Source organism: Gracilinanus agilis, chromosome 1 (assembly GCF_016433145.1).
Source record: "Gracilinanus agilis isolate LMUSP501 chromosome 1, AgileGrace, whole genome shotgun sequence".
Classification (NCBI taxonomy): domain Eukaryota; kingdom Metazoa; phylum Chordata; class Mammalia; order Didelphimorphia; family Didelphidae; genus Gracilinanus; species Gracilinanus agilis.
This window is the reverse complement of record NC_058130.1, coordinates 510,910,839-510,929,434: the sequence shown is the minus strand read 5'-3', so window position 1 is coordinate 510,929,434 and position 18,596 is coordinate 510,910,839.

Genomic DNA, 18,596 nt, shown 5'->3' with positions numbered 1-18,596 from the left:
AAGTGACTTTCCTCTTGCCTGGGAATGAAGGTGAGACCAATGATAGGTTGCTCATGGTACATGGGCACTGTCAAAAGATTAGATAAAGGACAGATGACTGGCAATTGTAATAATTAATCATTAGTACTTAGACAGTTGATGGAGGATTGTTAAAACATGCCCTTCAAATAAACAAATGTGAAGAATTAAGAAGTCAAGCCAATTATATTACAAAAATCTCTGTTGGAAATAAATGGATCTCTCAGGGGTTTTAGGGAAATACAGCATTTTCCTTCACAGAAAAGAAAACTGTAAGTACTATGAGTTCCCAGAGCTTAGAATTTCAAGAACTCTAGTGTTCATAAGTATAACTTCAAAGTTTAAGTGTCTTGATTTCACTTGAATTAGCATAGCTGAACCTATAACATCTCAATTCTGAGTTACAGCAAAAAAAGCTGCAAAAATACAAAATTGTAAACCAAACTATGACTAAAGTATCCTCTTTACTATAATATTACATAAACAATTCAGCATACTCAAAACTCATTACTCAAGAGATCTACATGACTTATGTAATGTCACAACTCACATTTGGATGAATGAACATTCACTGAACATGTGATGTGAAAACAATGATTATTAAAATGCTAAGATAAAACATAAAACTAGTAGGCAATTTAGAGAAATAAAGTATATAAATGCCAGAGCACAGTGAGATTCTTTTCAAAAATGAAAATCTTCTTCCCTCTCCCTTCCTCCTTTGGATATGTGGATCTTAAGATGCCAAGAGAGATAACCAGCTATATTTCATTTGACAGGAAATCTTTCAATGATCATTTACACTGTTTCTTCAGGGAAATGATCTGATCTGATTGGTTTTAGTATGATGATTCCAACAGCAGTGTGAAGGAAACATCAGAGGAGTTTTAGAACAGAAGTGAAGAGCTCAGTTGGAAGACAGTAGTCTAGGTAAAAGGTGGGGGCACTGAAAATAGAAACCCAATATTTCTTGTCAAATCAGTTGGATGCTTGAGGTGAAGGAAAGAGTCAAAGATGGTGGAAAGGTTTCAAGCTCAGGAAGTTAGGAGAATGGCAATGCAGTTAAGGTGGAATATGAAGCCAAATACAAGAAGTTAAAGGGAGGAGAGGCGAGAGAAAGAATAATTGTAGGAGTTAAGTTTTGAACATGTTGAATTTGATTGACATACCAATAGAATATTCAGGCAACAGTATCAATCCAGGAGGTTCAGGAGAAATATTTTTCATTAATTTGTACCATTTATTATGCCATTTCTCATGTTTCTTTACGATTCTATATTACATTTCTGGATTTTTCTCTCTTTTAGAATTGAAATAATCAGATTGGTCCTGTAGTTTAAAAAAAATAATCGTATTTACAATTAATTGATTTTATACTATAACTCCTTAAATCATGATTCTTTGTCTCTCAACTTAGTTCAGAATTTGGCTGGTGAGTAACAAGTTAAGTTGAGAAATTCAGTTCTCTTGTTAATCACCTGTATCAAGTAAATCCATTACCCTTGAAGTGAAGTGGGTAAATAAACACTGGGGGTTAGTAGAGGGAGAAGGGGATCAAGGAAGAATGAAGGGATAAAGTGGGTTAACTGCCTGACACAAATAACACACTGGGAAATCTCACTCACCCCCACAAACACAGGACTTGGGGAATGAGTGGTGACAGCTGAGACCAACTATCCTCCAGACCAACTCTGCCAGGGATTCCTATTAAATTATAGTGGGCTCTCTGGGTTGTGGAGAAGGAACAAAAGGAAGTTATAAAACACAGTTTAATGATGATAAAGAAAGGGAAGGATTATGGGAGAGATTTTGACTAATCTAAGAAAGAGAGCCAAGCCAATTGTCAGTTCAGAATGGGCTTTGGCTAACTTCTCTCCAGCTATGGCACAGACAGATAGACTGGCTGGCTGGAAACAGAGGTGACTGCGAAAAGGCTTCTGGAGACAAGAGTATTCTCACACCACAAAAGATACTGATCCAAGTTGAATCCTTGATGGTATAGGTACTGGAACAAATCCTTGGTCAGCTACTAAAGCCACAGTACTAGGGAGATAAGCTCCTCTGCACTTGGTCCACCCAAGAGCAGTGATTTCACCTTTTCTCAACTTAGACACTTGCTTGATGTTAACACCCAAGATCTCCAAAGGGTTTCAGGTAACAGATAGTAGCGAGATTCCAGATGCAAAAGCTCAGCTCTTTCTTCCAGCCATGGCAGTTCACTCTCCTTCACAACAACTCTTTCTGAATTCCATTTTAGAATGTTCATCTCTTCCAGCAAAGCTCATGTGTCCTGCTGTCTGTGCATTACTATTTCCTCTCTATCTATCTTCATGTCCTAACTTATCTTTGCCTATAATAGAAGGAGGCAGGTAGACACTAGGGAATCTGGTCTAGTATCTTTACACCACCAAGCTATATTTCAAGAATGTCTGATTTGTTATCCAAAGAAGTCTGTTTTGCTATCTCTGTCCTTGCAGATGCTGCTGGCCTCAAACAATGAACATTACTTAATCACAAGATTTAGGGAGGAGGGAAAGGAGGAGATTGTTGTTAACCCTCATTCTCTAATTTCTACCAAAACATATTTTGTTCCATCTATGATGCTAGTCTTTCTATTTTCTATATTCTCCAAAAACTATAAAAGGGTAAGACCCTCCTTCTGGGTCTTAGCTTTGCTATGGAAGCTGAGCTCCAATCTACTGTTAAATGATCATGCTCCAAACTTTGTGGCTTAGTTTAACCTTAATTTTAACTGTTATAGAATCTTGAGCTAAAAGAATCCCTATCATCATTGAGATGAAAAAGTCATAGGCCTTAATCTCTGCATGGCAAAAATTTGTGTATTTTTTCATACTTATAAGAAAAAACATTATGAAATTATACTGCTTTATCAAAAAGAACTATCCTCACTATTACTATTGCAGCATTCTACAAAACAATTTATAGACTTTTAAAGTTTTGTTACTGTTTTTGCTAGCTAGCCATTCAATTTTGGTTTTCCCAGTACAAATATTTTTTGGTCAAATATATTTAATTCATAAAAAATTTCCTATTTGGACAACAGAATTCTGAATTCATAAGTAGAGTGTCTAAATTACTATTAAAAGATTACTGTATGAATAAAACAATTCTAGGTTGGATAGTGACTTTGGAGCCCAAACAAGTCTGTATAATCTATACATTCTAAGTACATGTTAGCTGTGGGTTCAATAATCTATTGTGAAATTTACCTAACAAAATCACTTTAAAATCAATAATATGTCTCTGTTTCTTTTTCGACCTTCTGTTGCTGCTTACTGGAAGATCCTGGAAACTGTCAGTAATGGAATATTCATGAGGCAACAGTCATTCCAAGACTTTAAAATGTTAGCTTATGCCACTTTTTCATGGATGGCTGTAGAAATGGGATTTTAGTTAAATAGATGTCATTTTAAAATACATTTTGTATTTCTGAGGCTGTAACAATTGTAATTGTAGTGTGCATTCAATTCTTTCATGACTGCTGAAAGCTATTTTTCCTTTTATACTAGATATTCCCTATAAAGATTTATCCTTCTCCTCCCCATCACTTCTTTCCCACTGCACGTACACTCATACAAATAACTAGCAAGTTGGTTAAACTCACTGATTTATATTTTTTGTTAAAGTTAATCAGGTAAAATAAAATATTTTGTCTGAGTTTAATAATGTTCTGTCAAAGTGGCAAGAGGAGTTAATAACTGGGTTCTAAATGAGAATGTCTGGAAATAAATGAGTTAAATACGACATTTTTGGCCTATCTCTGGCACTAAAACGCTTTTAGACAGAACACACTAAATATACACACTTGCATCTTCTTTTTTTGTATGCAGTGTATGAGCTTTAAGTGTAAGGATGGGATTTGTGCAAGGGGGATGGAACAAAAGGAGCCAGAGAAGGCAGTTGCTGACAGTTGCTGACAGTTGAGACCACAGAGGATTCTGGGAATTTCTCCGAGGAAGAGGAAGAAGAGGAGAGGTCTTCGGGCAGAGGACTGGGAAGAGGGAGGAGGAGGACATCCCAGCTCGGATCCAGTCCTGAGGGCTTCCTGAGAATCTTTCTTTGGAAATTGAAATCCTGATTCCCTGATCAAAGCCATTCCATTGCATCTCACCCATCAAGACTTCAACCATCAAGCCAGCTAAGTTTTTGGACTCCATTTTCGGAGCCATCTCTTAGTCTCCTTCACCCATTACCCAACCTTGCTGAGAGATCCCCTTTCAGTCAAAACTTACAATTATAGAAAAGGATAGAAACAGAAAACTAGAAATAGAAACAGTAGGAGAAGGGGTGGGGGAAGAAGCTTAGGAGTGGGAACCCCCAAAGGTTCCCTTCTAAGTGATAGTCCCCATAGAAATAGAGAAGAGAGTACCCCCAAATCCCTCTGCCCTTCAATCCCCAATCCCTGAATTGCAAATAATAAAAGACATTCATCAGTCAGATAGCATTCCAGAGTGCCTGAGAGACAACAAGGGAGAGGGGAACCACAGCTTGGTCTGGCTGCCTCAGTCTTGAAGCCAGATCACCTGCTGTGAAATTAACTGATTCAGGGGAGGTTTGTGTGAACCCTGTCCTTATTCAGAATCAGATTGGGGTACCCCATACCTCATCTTATAGGGAAGCCTCACCCCCAACTTCTGTGGGGCAGCACGACCATCCAGGTCACCCAGTTTCAGGGTGACACTCCCTTAAAGTCTCCCAGTGTATATTCGGCCCCAGGGGAGAGCTGAAAGAGAGACTCACCTTACAGACTTTCTCCATCTCCCTTCTATCAAACATTCATTTACTGGCTCTTTTATTATTACATAAGTGAATATCAGCAAGAGTTTTAATTTGGATCTCCCAACAGCTACACAGGATTATTATGCATGATAGTTTTATGTTCAGTGGGATTCTACTGAATTAAACACATTGTTAAACTAATCATTCAAGCTCCCTCTGGAATTTCAATATGTACCTTTATAAAAGATTAGTGGAGTTTGACTGTTTTAAGGTTTGATTATTAATAGACACCTTTAAAGAGTATGGATCTCTCCTCTGAGTGGTTGTTTTCTTTTATCTTTACTTAGGCAGAATGATTATATGTTTTAGTCCCAACAGGTTATAATTAACTTGAGTAATGTTAAAGCTAATGAATTCAAGTTCAAAGCAAATCTGTTCTACAAAAATTTTCTTTTCCTTGGAAAGCAAATTAAGGCAGTCTCTGATTGTGAGACATTTGTGACCAGTGCCAATGCACTGGGCCAAAAAAACAAAAGCTTGACATAAAACCCAATAACTGAAGAGCAGGAAAAAGGGGATCATAAATTCAGAACATGAAAAAATGTTAGAGGTCATCTTGTCCAATCCCCTCCTTTTACAAATGAGAAAAGTGAGGCACTAAGAGGTTAAGCCACTTGTCTATGGTCTTAAATTATTTAATTTATTGATTTTCTTTCATCCATTGGATTCAACAATACTTGGCACACAGTAGATGATTAAAAAATTCTTATTGTTGACTGATTGTCTGACAAGTGAACAGGAGAGCCAGGATTTGAACCCAAGCCATCTGATTTTATATACATAAGAACTTGGGACAAGTGAGGTAAGAGTATGGACTCAAAAAATGGGGGTGACCATGATCATTTGTGGTTTAAAATTGAGTAGACACATCATTTCCTGTATTTGCTTCCTTCCAAGAGATGGCACCTTAGTATTAATTGTTTCACTTTATTCTTCCCTTACCTCCCACCAATTAATTTTAAATGCTGATGCTACTTCTGTACCTGAAAAGACACAACTAGAGGCTCTTTGTTATGCTTCAGTCTTTGAGTCACGTCCAACTCTTCATGACCCCATGAACCATAGCTATCCATAGGGTTTTCTTGGCAAGGATACAGGAGTGGTTTACCATTTCTTTCTCCAGCAGATCTTTTTTGTCAGGCAATGATAAGTTAAGTGACTTGCCCAGGGTGGCATAGCTAAGAAGTGTCTTAGGCTGGTGCTGAAACTGATGTCTTTCTGCTCCCAGGCCCAGCACTCTATCCACTGACCAACTTAACTGCCTCCTGAGTTTCAAACTTCAGCAAAGACAGTATGAAGTGATATGGCAGTATATCCTGAATTTGTCAATGGTGGGCTAGAGTTTCTCCTTTGAAACCAGGGTTCTTGAGAGGTAGAAAGCCTGTCTCTTTTAAGTTCTAAAGGTTCAGCAAGGGATTTTAAGGTAAGACTACAGCAGCTTGAACCTTGACAAAAGTACAAACAAGTGAGTCAAATATCTTGGGACTAGAAAGAAATACAAGGATCTTGCTGATTAATGTGTAGGAACAAGAGAGTCAAAGCAGGGCTTCCAAACATGTCAAATGAAATAGTGTTGAAGCTATTATTTGGATAATTCAGGCCAGAAATAAATGGCTGTTCATAGAAAAAAAAAAAGATAGAGGTTTGATATGAAGGCTCAAGGCCTGCCTGCCTCTACATTAATCCAATTCAGTAAATATTTGTGCATCTTTGCTTGTAATGAAAGGAACAAAAATAATTATTCTAGGAAGCTTCAGTAAACTTATTCCTAGGATTACCTATATGGGTAATAATTTTACATGAAATGTTTTTGCCTTTAAGTGCAAATAATCAGGAAATATCCCACTCATTCTACTTTCCCCCTCTGTGGCTAACTTGCCCTTGTCATGACTTGAATTGAATAGTAATTTATGGACAAAGAAGTCTCCACTGCTCACCTAATCGAATGAGTATTGAGCCATCAGAACTACTCATCCAACAGCAGATTATGTTATCATAAAAATAAATCTTGTCCCAAGCAAGTAGAAGCAATCTCTTACACAAAATAGCTATTAAAACATAATCCCTGACATTTAAGTAGTACATTATCATGATCTGAGGGTATGAATACTTAAAATGGTATATATCCTATAGAATATAATAAATATGGAATACTTGATAATATAGAAATCTACCCACTGGATAATACAGAAGAGGAAGCTATTCTCTGATGGGGAGAGGACAAGAGAGCACGCTAATATCAAAAGCAAAACTAAGAATGTGAATTTTCCTTTTAATGACTTTCTGGCTTGGGGCAATTTTTTTTCACCAGGCCTTCATTAAATTATTTTTTGCTTATCATTTCTGTCTACCTAAGCAGTGATTTTATTTACTTTAAATTGCAAAAATGTTCATAATATGTCATAATTTCAAAGACCATATGTACATTTAGCAGTGGCTAACACTATCTATACATATAATCTGAATGTAGTTCTTAGGGCAAAGAAAACTGTAAGTCAATAATATATAGACCATAAATATATACTGTTAAACAGCTGCAGCTAAAAGAAAGTCTGGTGATGTCAGTGAAATGTACATTTTCCTCAACCTGGTTATAAGCTGACATTAAAGATGGGGGAAGAAGGAGGGAGAGAGGGAGGGACAGAGGGAGAGGAGAGAGGGAGAGAGATAGAAAAAGATAGAGAGAGAAAGAGAGAGAGAGAGATAGATAGAGAGAGAGAGAATATACATGATTCTAGAGATACATGTATTTGGACTTTGACAGTCAATGAAATTAATTTTTCCATGCAATTTGTACATGAGGGAAAAAATCCTATTTTTTGCTTGCTTTTCACGGCTAACAGAATGTTTCTATTTTTCACATGCTAAGGAAAAGTCCACTATTTTATGCTTGAACTTTTAGGCACAGAGTCTGAGTTTCACTTCTATCTAATGCTATTCTTAATTAGGAACCAGTAATGGCACAGCTTATTGAATATTTTATTTCTTCCTTCAAAAATCCACATAGGATTGTTTGGTGACTTTACTTTGAAGAAAATATCTTTTATTACTTATTTTAGTTCAACACATTAAAATCAAATATCTCCTGTAGCAAAATGATTCAAGTTCCTGGAACTCAAATAATTTTCTAATAAAAAATGCATGAGACAAATAAATGCACTTTATGTTCCACAAGAAAAGGCAGTTTTAACAGGCTAATGCTCAGAGAAAATTCATTTTATCAACCAACCATTTCATTCTTTGGTGCTGTTACAAGCTCCTTCCAGTTGCTAGGCAACCATAATTCATAGTACCTTTTAATGGATACTCTGCTACTGCTGAGAACATTAAGGTGAAGAGAATAAATGCCTTGGGTGAATCTTGGAATCTTTCATTATGCATGTCATTCTATTTCTGTAATGCTATAATGCTGAAATGTTTCTGTGGCAGGAAACTGAGTTGGGGTAATTGCATATTCTACTCATATATGTTTTGTAAGCAGAGCAGTACATACTTGTCTACAATGAGTTATTTCAAACATGATTGAAATTGGACTTTTCTATTTCTAAAAGTAGTAAATAAATCTAAGAGGAAAGAAAGGATAGTAAATAGTCTTGGATAGAGTAAAATGTCTTGAAATTTCAAGTAAGAATGACAAAATTCTAAAGCACAAGTCCAAAATAAGGAAGCAATTTTCAGCATGATTATATATGTATACACATGTGCACATATAAAGAAAGATAGATAGATAGATGGTACATGCAACTTAAAACATAAAAATACAACAAAGGCTTTGATCCACTAGCTATAAAGGAAATCTCTTTAGAAAACCCAGATGAGCTTTGTGGACTAGTCTATGTATGCTAGAAATATTTATGAGGATTATCCCAATGTATCCAAGTTTTTTACTGAATCCTAATGATTGGTCTGTCAGTGATATATTTTCACTTCACTATGAACTAGAAGAGGAAAGGTATATAATGTATTCTGATTGTTTACATTGCAAAGAAAATTAATTTGTTCCTAAGGAATATTTTCAAAGAAAATAAGAGGGATATATATTAATTATAGCCCTTTAAGGAAATCACTCAGTCTTTGCCTCAGTGCCATTGCCATTAAATTTTCTGTCTTCTGCTTAATAGGGTATGTGGTTTCTGCAAATAATAAAGGAGAAGCCATCTACTAACAATACATTTAAATGGCCCCGATGGATTTTACTTGCTGGGTGACACCAAGTTCAAGATTCATACACGATTTATGGTTCTAGAAATATGATTTGGAAATGTAAAGATGGGGAATAGAAAAAATACAGCCTTCTGTCCAAATCTTGGCCTAAAAACTGCCAAATTTGGTTGTTTTCAAATATAGGAATATTCAGATAATATCTGGAAAATTAAACACTGGCTGAATTTGTCTTTTGCCTCAAAGTGTTTTGTGAATACTCATCCTATCCATCCTGGGATAAAGTGGTTGAGGTGAAAAACACTGATGCATCATCAGAACTAGGATATCACTTTTTATTATTTGTTGGGGACATGGATTATATAATTTATTAACTCTGAGATAACAGGGTGAATTATTGTCCACACATCAGTGTAGAAAGTGGTTTCGTTTCTGACCACCTCAAGTTTTTGTGCTGTTGAAATATCTAAACAGATTGTTTAGAAACCCTGTCTTATTATGAACATCTACGAATTCTGTAGTCACTCCCTTAGGATGATTTAACCAGTCCAGTGCTCTCTCATCCTTGTTATTACAAAGTATTTAAATGACTTTGTATTTCCCTGTGCTATCATAGCTAACTGGCTGGGTGAATGCTCACAGTGAGGCAAAAACGTGGAGCATGAGAATGATGGTAACCAGTCTAGTAAATATCACTTCTGGTTAAGTTTTAAAATCCATCATTGAATGAAGCTTTAACTTCTGCCAAAGGTCTCACTTTAGCAGATGAGATTCAGTGAGATTACTGAAAGAAGAAATTGAGAACATGTAGAGTTGAATCATGGTGAGATTAGGGACTCTAAGAATGTGACCAATTCTGAAGAATTAGCTTTGTTGAAATCCAGTAATAAACGTCCTAGGGTAAGAATTAGGGGACTTTATATTTTATTACAAATGGGTATTAGTCTACATTGTTTCAGATTGGATGTTAAATTGAAGGTCTCTTAAAGGTTCCTGGGTAAATGTCCTTCTTGTAAAAGAGACATGTTTTGCCAAAGTGTCCTAGACAAATTCCAACTGTGTAATTACATCCTATCTAAATTCCACATGAAGTTTCAAATGGAGAAATGTTGTTTTATTTTTAACTTCTAGTCTAAAATTCAGATGCAATGTGTGAAGAGTGAATCAGATTGTCTATCAATCAGCAACTTAATAAAAAACTTAAGTACCCCTACTTAGTACCTTACCAGTCACTAAGTATGAGAGTTCACAAGTCACTTGCTAAAGTGGGTGACAACTCCAGAGGCCACTGCCCACCCCCTGGGCAGTGCTAGGAAAATTGAAAGACTGCGATTGGCTCCCATAAAGTGGAGGAGCAACAGGAAGTGACATTGAGAAAACTGCTTTAAAAGGCCAGTTTGAGGATTTAGTCATGCTCTCTGCATCAGTGAGCCAGACTGGAAGAGGAGAGACTCTTTCCTTGGATCCTGCAGTGGTGAGTGGAGTGATTCCTTCCTTGGTTCTTTGATGAGGAGACCCTCTCTGCTCATTGGTGCTTCAGTGGGACACTCTCTTAAGTGTGAGTTCTGGTGAGATTCTTAGTGATTTTAGCCTCATGTGCACTAAAGGTTCTCGGTAGATTCTTCAGCATCTTTTGGATTTCAGCTTCCTAATTAACACTTGAGATTCTGGTGAAATTCCCCTTCAGATTCACATTTGCCCAGTCTGGAGACATTAGGATTAAACTCAGGGTTTTTGTAGTTAGGTAGCATTTCTTCTCTTTCTTTACATTTTTTTTTTCACTTTCACTATTTCCACCTTTTTGTAAATAAAGCTGCTAAAAGTGATTTTGACTTAAGCTGTAATATTTTTAAATCAGCAATCACAATATTACTTTAGTATTCTCATATTTAGCATGAAACCTAATTTTAAATTCTTACAAATGTATTATTACACTGCTCAACAGCAGACATTTTTTACCTCCTATTCTGATTTAGATATATAGGTAAATCTCCTAAAGTAGCACTTGTGCTAATTTTTCAAAGAATCATTTTCAGTCAGCTAGGTGGCTCAATGGATTAAGAGCCAGGCTCAGAGACAGAAGGTCCTGGGTCCAAATTTGTCTGCAGATCCTTCTTAGCTGTATGACCCTTGGCAAGTTACTTAACCCCCATTCTATCCTTTACTGCTCTTCTACCTTGGAACTGATACTTACTATTGATTTTAAATCAGAAAGTAAGGGTTAAAAAAAAAAGAATCATTGCTGATCATTTTCTAATGCTTGTCATTTATATCTTAAGAATCTTTTATAGTCTACCTATGAGGTTTAATACAAGGTAATTAGAGGAATATTTAATGTAAAGGCTGGACAGAACCCTAGAGATCACCTAGTCCAGAGGTTCTTAACCTATTTTGTTTATGTTACTAATCCACCTCTCAACCCCTTTCTCAGAATGCTTATAAATAAATGACAGAAATGCTAAATTTCAGTTAGAAGCATGTGAAAATAAAGATGTAATGTTTTCCCATTCAAGTTATTGAACCCTATTAGAGGCTTGCCTAAATCAGGATGGAATGATGTTAGGACAAAATGAGGCACACACTCATTGGATAGAAACAAAACAAACAAAAATGGCTTACTTAGCCTTAAAATACAAAGAATACTGAACAACAATACAATATTTAGCTTCCCTCAAATAGAAATGCTTTTGGTTAGTTTGACTGGGCCTCTACCAAATCTGAAGGGCCCTAACCCCATATGAATCTTTCTTTAGACTTAGGTAAACAAGAAGTCAAGTCAACAGTCAACGTGGTCCTATGCTACCATGAAATTGTATCAAGAGAAGTTCAGAGTTGCCCTATATCCAGGAGTATTAAATACTGCCTTTTTTGCCTTTGGGGGAAAAAACTAGCCCTAATTCATTTTGCAGAAGGAATCTAACAGATACTGGCTCTACCAAAGACTCTCTGAAATCTACCTATAGATTTCAATAACTGTAATCTAGTCTTATCCTCTAAATTTACAGATGTGATAATTAGATTAAGTCTATACTGCCCATCTTTAGATTTAATTACCAAAGGTGAGAGCACCTCCAATTTTGGGAGGTCCATAACCAGCATGTGCTAGAGTGGGTGATGAATCAGAATCAAATGACCTCCTCCTAAGTCCTAAAAGAAGCTTCTGTTGTGATTGGACACGCAAACTAGGAGAAGAGGCACAGGAAGTGACACACAAGTGACCCCTTTAAAAGGAGGTCTTCTGCTGGAGAGAGGCTTCTGGTGAAAAGGCGGCTGGTGAAGGAGTTTTTCTGGTTCTTGGAAGATGAGACTTTGGTGAGACTGCTTTCAGTATCTTCTTTAGAAGTCCACATGGTGAGTTTAAAGACTGAATCTTCCTGAACTTCTCTTAAGGAACTTCCCTTTAATAGACTCTGTGAATAAAGCTTTGCTTCATTCACCTCCAGGCCTCTGGCCCTCTGACACTAGGCTGAAGGTTAATTAGATCTACCTGCATTAATTAGAGGATCATAGTAATTTACCTACTGTCTTAGATTCTTATTTCCTTATTTCCTCTCTCTCTTCTCAATTGTAAATAAACTTCCATAAAAGTCAATTTTGACTTGAGGTTATTCCTAAATTGGGGAAATTTCCCCTGGTGACCACCTTTAAATATATTTACTAAAAAACTCCTTTCCCCCCCTTACTGAATATCTGAATAAAAGAAATAATTATATTAGAAAAAACCTTGAATGTTCAGCCAAAAGATTTAGATCTCTGGCCCAGCTCTACAGTTTACTAATGTACAACCCCAAGAAGGTTAATCAAACCTTTGAGGCTCAGGGACCTTATCTAAAAAAATGGGATAATACTACAGACTAATATTGCTGTATACATGTGGCTTGTTCTTCAAAACTATGTAAAGCAATTTTTATTGCAAAGTTGCCCAGTAACATAGAAAATAGAGGGAGGGAAGGAGGCAAAAAAGGGGCTAGGTGTCCTTGGAAGGAGGAGGCCAGAGCAAGATCTCCTCTCACTTATGCTGTTACAAGAACATGCTGGGGCTGAAGGCAGAGAAGAAAGAAAGAAAAGGACAAGGAGGAATATAATCTATGAGGGCCAGGTCCAGCCACATGGGGTCAGGCACAGACAGGAGAGGCTGGGTGACAATGGAGGATGAGGACTGATGTACAGTCCCCGGATGGAAGACAGACATACAAGGGGCTGGACACAAGGTCAGGTGGGCAGAACAGGGCAGAGGTCTCCACTCACAACACCAGACGTCTCAAGCCAAGTCCCAAGTCCACCACAGATAGCAGTAGTCTTTCCACACTTTTGTTCTGCTTTCACTTGGAAGACTTTTTTAGGATTTTCCTCCCCTATAAGTGTTAAAGTTAATGGTTTGGCTACATATATGAAAATTATAAATCTTTTATTTATAAAAGAGGTGAAAGTAGAGAAATACAAAAGGTTAGAAAAAGACATTAGCCTATCTAACTAAATATTGTTCCAGTGCTTGGCTCAGCCAGGACTTGTTAACCTTCAATCATAATTAAACTATCTCCAGAAGACAGGAAGGGAAACCAGCTATCCACTCACCCAAGACAATAACTGGAACTGAAGGTGACTCCTGAGGCCTACTTTCTTCTTTGAGCCTACCTTCTTCTTGAAGCTGACTCTTCTTGGAGTTCACTCTACTAGCCTCCTTCACTAGATTCCTTCACCAGCTTGCTTTTATGGTGGTTTCCTGTCCCTCCCCCTTTTCACAAGGGAGAATCACAGTTTCCAAATTGTCTGAGTTCTCACCTTTGGAACCACACCTTTCTTTTTTTGGGTGGGGGAATCATCCTATTTATTTATTTATTTATTTATTTACTCATTCACTCATTCATTCATTCATTCATTTATTTATTTATTTATTTATTTATTCATTCATTTATTTATTTGTTTGTTTATTTATTTATTTGTTTATTTTTACATGATTCATGTTTTTACTTTCCCCTTCCATCTGCCCCCCCCCCCCATAGCCAATGCACATTTCCACTGGTTTTAACATGTGTCATCAATCAAGACTTATTTACATTTTATTGAGAGTTGCTTTGGTGTGGTCATTTCGAGTCTACACCCCCAGTCATATCCGCATCAACCCATGTGTTCAAGCAGTTGTTTTTCTTCTATGTTTCCACTCCTGTAGTTCTTCCTCTGAATGTGGGTAGCATCTTTTCCATAAATCCTTCAGAATTGTCCTGGGTCATTGCATTGCTGCCAGTACAGATACAGAAGTCCACTACGTTCCATTTTACCACAGTGTATCAGTCTCTGTGTACAATGGAACCACACCTTTCTGAGTGTGTGAACTCTTAAGTTTCTGTATTGTTCTCACCTAGCATCAAGTAAGATGTGAACTCACAGAGAACCAAGAATTCCCTTTCACATCCCCCATGGGGAAAAAGGATAAGAAGTTGCAGAATACCAAGCAAAAGGGCAACAGAGAGAAAGCACAAGACTGTAAAGTTAGCATAGGTGTTTTTTGGAATTGGAGTTCTTTCAGAATTCTTTATGTAATAAAGTTGATTCTGCATAATGCAGATTTACATGAAGCAAAAACTATCTCTATTGTGTTTTAAGATCTCCTTTCACTTGCGGTGCTACAAGCTGTTAAGTTTTATATTGTACCTGAACTGTTTGTTCCTACCTGAATGACTGTCATATTTTTTTCCTTTAACAAGGGAGCTCTGGATTTTGGTTGTGGCATTCCTATGAGTTTTCCTTTTGCGGTTTGTCAAAAGGTGATTGGTAGATTTCCTCTATTTTAATTCTTCTCTCTACTTCTATAAAGTTTTCACTTGTTTCATGGAATATAATGCTCCTAACCTTTAAAAAAATAAGAATAAAGCATGATTTTCAGGGAGACCAGTGATTCTTAAATGAGCCCTTTCTGACTAGTGTAGATCAATTTTTTGTGTCAAATGTCTTTCATTTTCTATTTTTTCAAACCTTTGTTTGTACTCCCATTTCTTGTTGTCTCATAGAGTCATTGATTTCTGTTTGGTCTATCCAAGTTTTCAAAAAGTGAGTAATTTCAGTTAACATTTACTGTTTTCTCTCTTAAATTCTTTATTTTTCCAATTTTCTTTCCTCCAGAATTTTTATTTCATTGTTATCTCTTATTTCCCTTCTATTTAGTGGTCGTTGTGGAAAATCTATTTTTTCATTTTTGATACTCTGCTTAAAGTTGTTTCAGTTGCTTGCTCCTTTTTTGGAAAGATCTCTATATCTACAATAATTTTATGCAGATTATGTTTTCTTTGATTTGTTCTTCTCTGCAGTTTTAGTTCCTAAATTGTAGTTTTGTGCCAGGGCCAGGCTCTACTCTCTGCTTCTATTCTGGGTGGGACAGTTGGCCCTCTAGTTTTGACTTTGGCTTCCTGTGATGACCTCCTAGAGTTAGTTCTCCTGGATCTTTGAAGTTCAAAGCACTGGATCTTCAGAGCTTTCTGTGGCAATCTCAAGACAAAACTAGAGGCCTAAATTTTGGGCCTGAGTTATCCCAGTATGAGAACTGTCACACTGCTCTCATTACTATTATTCCTCAGGATTTACATGGTGCCAAATCTAGGTCCTTGTTACCTCCCTGTGACTTTTTCTCAGTGAGCCTTCTATTCTTGCTGCCTCTGGATATAGAGCTTTGTAGGTTACACATATTTTTAATTCATCTCCAGTCACTCTGAGAGGTTGTAAGCTTGTTGCCTTTCTTTGCCATTTGATTTTGTAAATCCTTTTTAAAAATCTGCAATACATTTGCAAAATCAAAAATTTCCAAGTAGAAACTTCAGTGAGAATTAGAGGTTGCAAGAGACATGGTTCCTATAGCCAGGACCCTCAGGGCAGTGAGGAACCTACATTCTTGGCCAAATGACACTTTGGGTGGCATTCAAAAGGCCTCACATATATTATCAAATCTGCAAACTATTGCTGTTATACACCTCTTTAGACTGAATCTGTGTTCTGAATCATAAATACAGAGCTGTATTTATTAAATCATCATTTAAATACTGATTGTCAGAAGGTCTTTGATAACTTAAAAGTCTTGAAGGATTGATCATCAAGAATTTTTGGCAAGGGGAGTACGTGGCCCTAAATCCAGAAATATAAACTTAATCTTACATAAAACAAAATGCCAGAGTGGGGTTCTCTTTAGCTTTTCAAACCAGTTGGCATTTATTTAGCAATTATTAGCATTAAGGTTTATATGGTGCTTTTATTTATTATACATTATCCCATCTGATCCTCACAACAACTACATGAGGCAAGTAATGTGAATGCTATGATATTACTCCCCTTTTACAAATGAATAAACTTGGCTGGCTCAAAGGAGGAGAAAGGAATAAGTATTTATATAAGACTGTGTGAATAGAATTAGCTTAAGCCCGTTCATAGTTAAAACTCTAGCTAACAAAGATGATGTCATCCCCACCTCCCTTAATGGGATGGGGAGATGAGTTACCCACACGTGACAATAAGTAACAAATCAAGAACAAGGGACAGCCCTTTGGGCAGTCCAAATCAGTGTAGAGGCTGTCATTTGTCCACTTGAATTAGAGGTGGACCCCCAGGAAGTGAGGAGAGACACTCTCTCTCTTCAAGTATGTTGGTTACTTCCTGTTGGGGCAGTTCCTGCTTTGAACTTGGTGCTGAAGGATCTCTGCTGAGACCTCAGACTGCTTCCACTCTGAATGGTCACGTGGGTAAGTTAGGCTGACTTCCTTGGGCCTGCCTTTGCGTTTTCCAGACTCTCTACCTTAAGTAAGCTTCTTGCCTCTCTGATTACTAAGGCCTTTTGGTGTATAATCTAGTTAATTAGCCTTTTAACCCTCTCTCTCCGTCCGGGCCTCTGCAGGCCCGGACTAGCCTCTCCCTCTCTCTATTTCCCTTGCCTTCTACCCTTCCTACTTGTAAATAAACTACCTTAAACCTGATCCTGACTTGGGTCTATTTTAATTATGGAATCCATCTGAATTATTGATTCCTGGTGTAAACACCTTAAATATATATCTATATAATACCTAAAATTTCCCTCTTACAAGACCTATGTGCTAGGTATTGTGCATTGTGCTTTGTAAATATCTCATTTGATCCACATAACAACTCTTTGAGGTAGGTGATATTATTATGCGCATTTTACAGTTGAAAAAAAAATCAAGGTTAAGTGACTTGCAGAAAGTCACACAGGTAGGAAGTGTTGGGCCATCACTTGAACTCAAGAATTACTGACTCCAGGCCCAGCTCTATCCATTGCACCATCTATCTGAATTGAAGAGTTGATGTGATTCTGAGTAAGTCACAAGAGCCATAAGAAGTGGAATGGTCAAAATGAAACTGAGGGACTTCCGGGTTAAGATGGCGGCAGAGTAAGAAGCAGCTCTTAACCTCTCCTGACCGAAACATACAAAACTCCTCAAGGGGACATAAAAACAAGTCCAGACGAACGGAGGAACCCCACAACAGGGCACAGCGTGGAAGGTACGTGGAATCGAGACATTTCCAGGCTATAAAGGGCTCTCAATCGTGGGCTGAGCAACTGCCCCACCCCCAACCCCTCCACACTCATCTATAGCTCTGAACCCAGCTAAAAAGAAATAGGGCAAGTTTGGGGCACCCATCGAGTCATCAGCAGCTCCAGGACCTGTTCCTGAGAGCAGCAAGACTTAGGACCCCATTAAGTCAAAAAAAGCACGCGAAATCTGAGCGCGCGGGAGCAGAGAGTGGACGCTGGACGCAGAGTGCCGGCTGAGTAGAGGCGTGGGTGGAGGCAGAACTAAAGCCTAAGTGGGGAACCAGTGCAGACGGGTATACGACTGTGGAAGCAGCGCCCTGAGACTTGTAAAGAAACCTCCAGCAGAGGATCAAGCAAGAGGGCCCACCAGGGGGCTTGACCTTGGAAAAAACCAGAACTCAGACCTCAGGAGCCAATAGATCGCGAACAGACACTGAGCCCGAGGATAAAGCTGAGAAGCTGCTGGGCTAATGATGGCTACTCAGCATCAGGAGGTTCAGAAGAGAAAGAATAATAACAAAAAGAAGAAGTCTTTAACACTCGACAGCTTTTACACAGAGAAAATCCAGACAACCGAGCAAACAGAGGAGGAGAACAAACAAGCATCCGGACCCTCCTCAAATAAGGAAAACTCCTCACAAGCTATGGAAGAGTTCAAAACTGAGATTTTGAGGAAAATGGAAGAGATCTGGCAAGAAAATAACAGTTTAAAAGGTAGAATCTTGCAATTGGAAAGTGAGGCTCAGAAATCAAATGAACTGATAAGCAAATTGAACACCAGAAATGACCACATTGAAAAGGAAAACCAGTCCCTAAAGGCTAGAATCGAGCAATTAGAAGCTAATAATCTCTCAAGACAACAAGAACAAATAAAACAAAGTCAAAAGACTGAAAAAATAGAAGGAAATATGAAATATCTCAATGAGAGAGTGACAGACCAAGAAAACCGGTCTAGAAGAGACAATTTGAGAATAATTGGTCTTCCAGAAAAACCAGAAATTAATAGAAACCTGGACTCCGTACTAAAAGAAATTATTCAGCAAAATTGCCCTGAAGTCCTACAACAAGAGGGCAATATAGACAT